Below are 9,044 nucleotides of genomic sequence, written 5' to 3'. Positions count from 1 at the left end.
AACACCATCCCACCACATTAGCTTAACCAATTCTGATTAGTTTTCCGTCAAAATCGCTGGATTTTCGCATTTTCCCATTCAAATCTTCAGAAGCTAAGGCAGCGGTGAGCTGAGCCTCACCTGGAATTGCGCAACCTCTCGCTAACTGCACTGGCTGCCAATATATGACAGCATGTTCGTCCTGTCTGTACGCCGGTAATAAAATGGCTAAGAAACATTTAATACATGGACTGATTTTCCATAATTTCGCTTATGTATATAATGTACAGTGTTTTTGGCCACTAACTGTGTGTGTATCGTGTTTTGTGTGCGGAGGAGCGATAAGAAACGGCAGAGAACAGTCGAGGTGAGGCAGGCAGTTCTCTTGCCTCACCGCTGGGGGCGCTCATGTTCCCAGATATTGTGACTGCACAACTGCAGAGTAAGACACAGCGAGCTAGCCATGTAGCTAGCCACACAGTAAATAAGTAAAGTACAGCGATAAATTGGTTTTCTTCTCTCTTCAACATGAAATACTACATTTCTACACTTAAACAGTTTTCTAAAGTGGATTTTCAATTGAAGCAGGAGATAATAATTAAAGGAAAACCAACACCGGAGCTGAAGGTTTTACTTCCAGACAGTTTGATTCTCAAACGGAGTAGAAAAGATGCCGAGGATAAACTTGGCTTTGGATAAACGGATATTCCTGTGCAGAATTAGTGGTGCATGGATTTCATTGATACGTAAAGGTAAGACGGCAATAAGATGTTTTTGTTTAGTTTTTTTAAATTAAATGTGCGTTTTGTGGGCTACAGTTAATGTTTAAATAATTTAGTAAAGTAGAAGCGGGAGCTAATCTACCACAGCAATTATTTATTAATAAAACATTAAGCCTAAAACGTACTACAACAACAAACTAAATGTTTTGTTCTGTGTGCAAAATTATTGAATGTTTTTTGGTGTTAAATCCTAAAACATGAAGCGGCATTGTTGTCAGTTGCTATGGCAACGAGTCTGCGTAGCATGGCGATACAGAGCGAGAAAGTGCTTTCTGTTGATATATATATATATATATATATATATATATATATATATATAAAGCAGAAACGATGGATGGTTCCATAAATCACCTGATTTTATTTCACCTACTGAGGAGAATCACTTACATTATATGTAAATGGTAATTGCAGCATAATTAAGCAGTAATTACCCCTCTCAGTGGTTAACTAGTATTTTTATCTGTACCATTAGATCTGTGGTTGAACTGGACCCTTGGAAAGACGATGCTGAGATGATGTGACAGATATCCAGCTGTGAACCGACCAATATAAAGATGTATGACTGGGAACAGGTCAGTCTGTATTTTCTTCAGTAGTCACTGCCTTCATGCTCTGTCCTTGCTGGAGAACTAACTTACCTAAATGTGAATCTAAATCCCCATTTCATCAGCACTCCTCTGTTTTCATGCTTTACGTTTTCATTCGCCTGGTGCCCACCAATCTACAAACTCAAACTTTACTTCAGAAACCTTTCTTCCAAATGTGTTTGGTGTCAGTGTTTTGCTTTCTTGAAACCCTCCTGATAGCAGGGAGAATCCAGCAGACAGACGGTGACAGACAGCGGAGGGAGGAAGGAGCGAGTCCAACTTGGAGCTCGGTCGTATTAATGGGAGCAGAAATAAAAGCAGGAGAAGAAGAAGAAGTGATGTTAGAGAGAAGGCCAAGGGAGCTCATTACTGCAGCGCTGATAATCTCCACGACTCTCCAAACACGCTCAGGATGATTGATCAGAAATCTGCCAGCCACTTACACCACAGATCAACCGGGACTTAATCAGGTGGACAGATCCCAGATTTACTTACAGAAATGTTCAGGCTGCTGTCCTGGAGGAAGGCAAACCTCCAGCTCGGTGTCAGGACTTCTGCAGGTTTTCATCTCATCCATAAAAACTTGACACAGCTGATGATGATCTAATGCAGGAGAACATGCAGACGAGTATCAACAGTCTGGAAAACATCTGGCTTTCGCAGCGCTGCAGATTTTACGTGCCGATGTGAGGAATCAATGAAGGCAGTGAGATTGTAAAAGTCTTTCTGCTGCTGATGTTTTATTCATGAGGAAGAATTTATGATCAGAGTGTTGAGGGAGGAAATCGGTGGTGATTATTTCTTCACACTGTTGACAATTCAGTTTTTCAAACAGCTTTTTATGCTTAACTTTGGGTGCAAATTTCCAAGTTTAGTGCAGTAAATTATTCTTTAATCTATGCAAACTGATCTAATCCAGGCAGTAAGTTTACATCCCAGTAGTTTGTGTTCTACATGTGTTTTTTAATGGATGTTTTAATACAGAGAAGCTGCCAGTGGGGCGGCCCGTCTGCTCTCACATCAGGGAGGTTCTCACATCAACATGCTAAATGTGAACACAGTCAGTCATTCTTTATAACTTTTACCATTCGATTCTCTAGATATCAACTTCTAAACCAAATCCTGGGACACCTGCAGCATTATTCTGTCTGACAAACGGCTCATCTCAGAGCAGCCAGCCTGAGAAACACCTGTGCAGTAATCACACTGATCAGCATCTTGACATGCCACCTGTGAGGAGGGAGGGATGAACTCAGAGAGGAGAAGAGCTCACTAATAGATCTACAAAGATATGTGAATAATATTTGAGAGAATAGAAAAAGTTTTGGACATTTGAGTTAAATTTATGACAAAATGGGCGGAAAATGTTCCATCAGTTCAGTCCAGTAGGATCAAGTATTTCCTAGACTTAAAATAATTATATTTCCCCAAGCGAAGCCTCAAAGTGTTCACTTTGATTTTGATCTAAAGTAGTGACAGTGTTGTTATCTGAGAGGGATTGTGGATTAATAATAATAATAATAATAATAATATAAAAGACTGTTTGAATCTGCTGGATCTTAACATTTCAGTGGAAGTGGAAGAACCACAGTTTAATTTCCATGAAATTTGAATAACTACAGTATTTGAATTTGTAATAGTTTAACAATAAATCATATTTTTATTAAAGGAAATCTCAAAACTGAATAATGAACTCAAGGTTTTGATGCTAGCATTCACACACCAAGGTCTTATGTTGTTTTCTGCAAACATTTCAATGAATTAATGAGTTTATGCTCTTAAAAAATTGTTTTCTAACCAAAAAGGTTTTTTTTTGAGGTTCTGAGAATCTTTGCGTCACTCAGGTCCTTTTACCGGATGCACTCCTGGATCCGTCTCTGACGTTTCTGTCATTTCTGACGAGTGGCTGAAGTGGCTTCCTGTTGTGACCTGAAAGATGAAAAACATTTCCTGGACATTTTACTTTCTGCTCCGATTCCTTTCAGCGCTTCCCTCCCTGACATCTCATCAGTCGCAGCATTTTCAACAAGAGGTGCAGCTATAATTGACTTCTTAACACCTCGTCATGCTGCTGGAAGATAAAAAGTTTATTGTTTTCATGTTTCTAGCCTGTCTGTTTTTCTGAGAGTTTCATGTTTGTTTTGTTGAGTGGCAGGAACTTGAAAATGTCGATTAAATGAGAACATGTTGCACATAAAAAGCGGCAGGAAATTAATCAACAAAAGATGTTTATTAAAAATATCATAAACTGGTTATTTATTGCTAAGTAAATTAAAGATGTCAACAAAGTGAAACACAGTTTCAACACTTAGAGTCGCATAAAATTCAAACTAAATTTCTTTTAAAGGGAACCAGAGGAGCACATCACCAAAGCTTTGCTTAATTTAACTAATATAAATTAAAAACCTTCCAGTTTGCTCCTTGAAATCCTTACAGTAACAAACCCATCAGCATTAAGCCATACTAAGCAATAAATAAAACCATTTTTAGTTGGTAAGAACGACTGAAAACCACAAATGTTTTCATTAGCTCACAGCTAATCTGCCAAAACAGCCAGGTAAGAAAAAAACACATTTTCTGGTAGTTTATAAGATTAAAAATTTACAGTTTAAGAATAACGGATAAATTTTTAAGGTTAATGTTGCTTCGTCTGACAAACTACTTCCGGTCGCTTTCAATTTTCACTTCCTCAGAATCCATGTGAACAAACTGTAGCGCCCCCTAGTGGAACGGGAGGAGTTAGTCCAACACGCTCCTACTTGAGGTTAAAGGTCAACAAGCTCAGCAATGTGAGTCAAAACATCATTTAAATAAATGTTTCAGCCTTCGGGGAGAGCAGGAAGCAACTTATGTTGGTAAATCAACAAGTAATGACAGCATCCAGTCCACTGCAAGAAATAAACGGGTTTTCTTTAACATTAAGAGGAAGGGAAATGGTAATGAAGCAGGATATTATGTGAATGAAATATGCATCATGAAAGTCATTTTAATATATAATTTAAATAAAGCAGTACTGTGTCCGTCTGAAGACGTAAATAAACGGTTTTATACTTGCAAATGTGTGGCTGGCTGTGCAGCTAATGGCTGAACCCTGACTGGCCTGTCACTGTTTTCCTCAGAGGGGATTTTAATGGACCTTCTGCCTCATTGCCTGCTGACACTAAAAACCAACCAGAGCAGAGAGAAAATAACAGCCGTCATCGGAAACGGTGCTCGTCCAAGTGGGATTTTTATTGGTGTTGCTCAAAACCACAAGGATTAGTTTTACATTTAAGGTTTGATGGTGAGGAAAGCAAAAGTGAGTGCAATGGTCTGTAGGTGAAGCCAGTGATTCTGGTCCAGTTTTATCTTAGATTTTTATGAGAAAGCTGGACCTGATGAAGCAGAGGACTGAGGTTAGGAAACTCACCAACATCTCCAACAAACCACAGAGCCAACTGCTTTAAAGATATCCTCCTGACTACCAGGAAAAAAAATATTGTCCAATCACCATTTTTTTTAAATCCCACAGTCTTTGTAAGGTAATAAAAGGTTTTATGCACTTACTTTGTCTCTTCCCATAAAATGTGTTATTACTGATGAACGCCATTTTCATGAAGTAGAAAAAGGTGTGTACAAAAGTCCCACCCCTTCACATGTGGTATCATTGAAAAGCCCTAAATGTCCTCTGTAGATACCAAAATGAATTAATTCAGTAGAATGCAGGGGGTGGGAGATATTCAAGTTTAGAAATGTCTTCTACAGAGGACAAAAATGAACTACTGGTAGTCAGGAGGATATAACAACTGTCCTAAATAAACATGTTGTCCTGTTCCTAAATGGCCACCAACCAGTTCGTGTCACTCATGAGATCACGATGTTTTGAGACAACGACCTTAAAAACCTGCAGACCTCCAACAGTTTGTCAGTTGGGGGAACAAATCTCCTCCATGGTTTTCACACTATGGCCTTTAGCACACAAAACCTACAATTTATCTCTCTATCCACATAAATCCACACAAACTGGCTCAGAAATCTGTCATTATTGGACTTCCAACCCCCTTTGTTTATGGATTACTGTTTTTTACACCAGTAAAAGCCTGGATCAGAAACCTGAAGACAGGAGAACCGCAGGGTTGTGTGTTCAGACCTGCAGACCCAGGCCTGTACTTCTCTCCACCAACACCATGATGACAAAACCACTGTGGTGAAAATCTCAAGTAATGATGATTTACATCCATTACAGACAGACGGTACAGCATCCAGCTGAGCCAGACTGAAAAACAAAGGGGAAATCCCACAAACTCACATAACTTGGGGTTCTGCTTGAACTCTGAACAGCCCAGTCTAAGTTCTGATTAAAATTACAAGAGCGCAGTGAAGATGGATGCTTCACTGCAGACATCAAAACGTCACCTGTTCTGGGAGGGAAGGCCCCTGCAGAATAAGGAGTAGTTTGGATCAGACTCAGTTTGACCAAGTTTAAACTTTAAAAACAGATTAATGGGATGAGGAACAACTTATTTCCAAAAGCTGTGTTTTCTATTGTTAAGAAAATAAATTTAAAATATGCTAGTTTTAAAACTTAACACGTCTTGATTGAAATAGCCTAATTACAGTTTTCAGATTAATAACTTATTCTGCCCTATTGACCTTTATGTTACCTGTAGTTACAGCAGATTGTTTGCTAAGATCTTTTGAACTGCCCTTTGTCTGTGTGGGAAAGAATCAGGAGAGGTTCCAGCTTCACATTGATCTGTGAAAAGTCATAAAACAGCAGGAGTGCAGGCCAGTAGAGGAGAAGCTCTGCTTCCACTTTGTTTAGATAATGGTGACAACTGGGGTTTGATCTTGAAAACAAATTGCAGGGAGTTTATAACTTTAAAGAGGGTCAGAGACAGCTCCTGGTTGGATGAGCAAAGATACGCCTTATTTGAATAAATTAAAGGCAAGAATACGCCTTTACTATAAAACTTTGTGCACAGGAGCAACAAATCAAATTTTGCTCTTGCAATTCTCCAAAGATGTCTTAGCACGTCTTTGCTTTTCTTTCTTTCTTTCCTTCTTCTTTCTATTTGTCTCAGGTAAATGAATGTATGTCTCTGTTGTTCTGCAGTTTCTGTTGTAATTTCATACGTTGTCTTCTATTGGATTAAACTCTGAAATTCTGTGACGTCAACACTCATTGTTGCTTTCTGTGTGGTTTCACTTCGGCCCGCCGGGAGAACCTGGGATCCGTGAGAAGAAGATGGAGCCAGAGATTTTCCAAAATATATAATAACCTAAAATCTTCTTCAACACTATCAACTCACTCTTGAGTAAAAAAACACATGACTGTCACCAGTTTGTGCAAGATAGACAGATGTCTCAATGGGCAGATAACGTTACTGCTCCATTTGTTTTACTTCAGCGTTTTCTTTTTTCTCACAATTGAAAATATCATGAGTCTATTTTGTGTTTTGGATTTTTACGTTTTGGCCAATAATCCTGTGAGCTGATCATTACTTAACATCTTTACAAATCAAAAAGCTTTACAAATTCTGCCTGCTTGTCTCAACCAAAACTGAAATGTAATCATGACAGACTGTAATCATGGCTGATTACAGTCTGTGTCCCTGGAGTGAATTTTGCTTGTTGTCTGACATGTTGGCTGTTAATAGCAGCTTTAAGGCAGCATTAGTTTGTTGATCTCTCCTCTCTGCTGTGGGTTTAGATCCTGCCAGAGGGCAGAAGTGGTAAATGAGGTCGTGAAGTGGTCAGAGTGAATCTTTCCTCTCCGTTTTTCCACAGTCTGGTCCTGGAGGGGTGTCGCCATTAAGACTCTTACTAAACGCAACATGAATGGGCGATAAAAGTTGTATCATTAAACCACAGAAGCTGTTCTTGTACAGTTAAAGAGTCAGTAAAACTTGTGGTAAACAGCAGATGTAGGTTATCTTTAACGCGGCGTCCTCCCCAGACTGTTTTTACAATGAGCTAATAGAATCAGCCAACACTGTAACAGAAACGTAATGAGGATGTGGAAACATGCGGAGCGTTGACTCTAACCTGAGCTGAGAGCCGTGGAGACCATCCTGGTGTTTGTGTCGCATTAACCTGCAACACCTTGTCAACCCAAACCGGTCAAACTGTCCATGGCACCAGACACACACCCGGACCCGCTCCGCCGCTCTGTCACTCTCATTAGCACCCTTTGACTCTTAATCAGTTTAATTAGGCGGCTGAAAAGGCCAGCCTGAGCCTCGGCGACCAGACAAACGAGTCGGACCTTTGTGGGCTCATTTAGACCTGCGGTGATACAAATGTTTGTCTTCCAACATCACCACACGGGCTCTGCAGTCGGTCCAGCTCTGCGTCTGAAGCGGAGGCAGAACACAGACCCGGCAGGAAGCCCACTGGGCTCCACGCTGATCGGTATCAGGAAACCAAGAGCTTTTCTTGGAAGCAGAGACCAGTACTTTAATCGTTAATCTATCCTGGTCTCCAGCTTCATGTACCTGACAAGCTGAGTAACCGCTGGTCTTATTTCTAAGAAATTATATATATATATAAGATCATGTGACCAAGTTAGGACAAAGACATCACTTTTAGAAGTCTGTCACACAAGTGCAGAGTTTATTAGCAGCCAGTTACATTTACTTGAGTAACTTTTTTGAAAAAATTTACTTTTAGGAGTATTTTTACTGTGCTGTATTTTTTACTTTTAGTATTTTTATCACTAATTTTACTTGAGCTAAATTTCTGGGTTTTCTAACCAGAGACATCACACAGACTCACACCTGCAGTTAAAGTTTTATACTTTTTTATATTGAAAGTAAATAATTTTGAAAAATATGTAGCCTGATTTTGTTACTAATATAAATTATTGTCATAATTTTTGTACTTAAAATACCAAAAATCCCACCTAACTTTACATGTTGGTCCATCCGATGATGTCATTTTTAAATATTAAAAGATTGATAATTTATTAGTTATTCAGTACCTGAGTAGATTTTTTAGTAAATACTTTGTTACTCCTGGGTAATTCCTTGGATTGATACTTTTTACTTTTTACTTTTACTTGAGTAAAAATGGAGCCACTATAGACCACTATAGAAACTATATGTAGTTAGAATTATGTAGTTAGCATTATGGCTAACTATGGAAAGATGAAATAAATCAAAAATATGTTTAAGGGACAAGTGGCAAATAAATACAAACTTAGTCACATTGGTGAAGTTGTAAGATTTTATTTCTTAAAACGTTTTTCACTCTTAAAAATGATTTTAATCTATCGTGTTTAAACCGTAATAGATATTTTTAAGTTCCCTCAATTATGAGTTACAACATGAGTTCATGAACTGAAGATTAAATTGTAGCATTTAGCTGTGGGCTCAAATGAAGTCTAAATGGTGATTTTCGGCTAAGTTGAGCCAAATTTCATCCCATGGAGTCTCAACTTGCCAAGGATTCAGTTCTGCTGCTTTTGCTCCAAATGTTAATGTTCGCTTCCCAAGGCCCAATAAAAACATTCAGTTTCTGTTTTTCTGCTAAATAGTTTGGCTGTAATTTGTAACAAGAAAAAAGTTATTGGATATTATTGGTGAATTGTGTAGAACAAAGAGAAAGGAGGAGGTAAGTGAAGCGTGGTTAAGATAGAGAGAGAGAGAGAGAGAGTGTGTGTGTGTGTGTGTGTGTGTGTGTGTGTGCGTACTTGCGCACCTATCCAACAGGGGAC

The 9,044-nt window shown here is 38.8% G+C and overlaps 1 long non-coding RNA gene across 1 annotated transcript; it reads left to right on the top strand.

Moving 5' to 3' along the window:
• The first annotated feature begins 643 nt into the window (after window positions 1-643).
• Window positions 644-4,929, top strand: LOC145549689 (uncharacterized). The gene is made up of 3 exons (XR_014085536.1): window positions 644-731; window positions 1,234-1,333; window positions 1,568-4,929. It is a non-coding gene; the product is annotated as an uncharacterized LOC145549689 (long non-coding RNA).
• The last annotated feature ends 4,115 nt before the right edge of the window (window positions 4,930-9,044 follow it).

The sequence above is a fragment of the Poecilia reticulata genome, chromosome 21, assembly GCF_904066995.2.
Source record: "Poecilia reticulata chromosome 21, P_reticulata-male-v2, whole genome shotgun sequence".
Taxonomy (NCBI): domain Eukaryota; kingdom Metazoa; phylum Chordata; class Actinopteri; order Cyprinodontiformes; family Poeciliidae; genus Poecilia; species Poecilia reticulata.
This window is presented reverse-complemented; position numbering and strand designations above follow the sequence as displayed.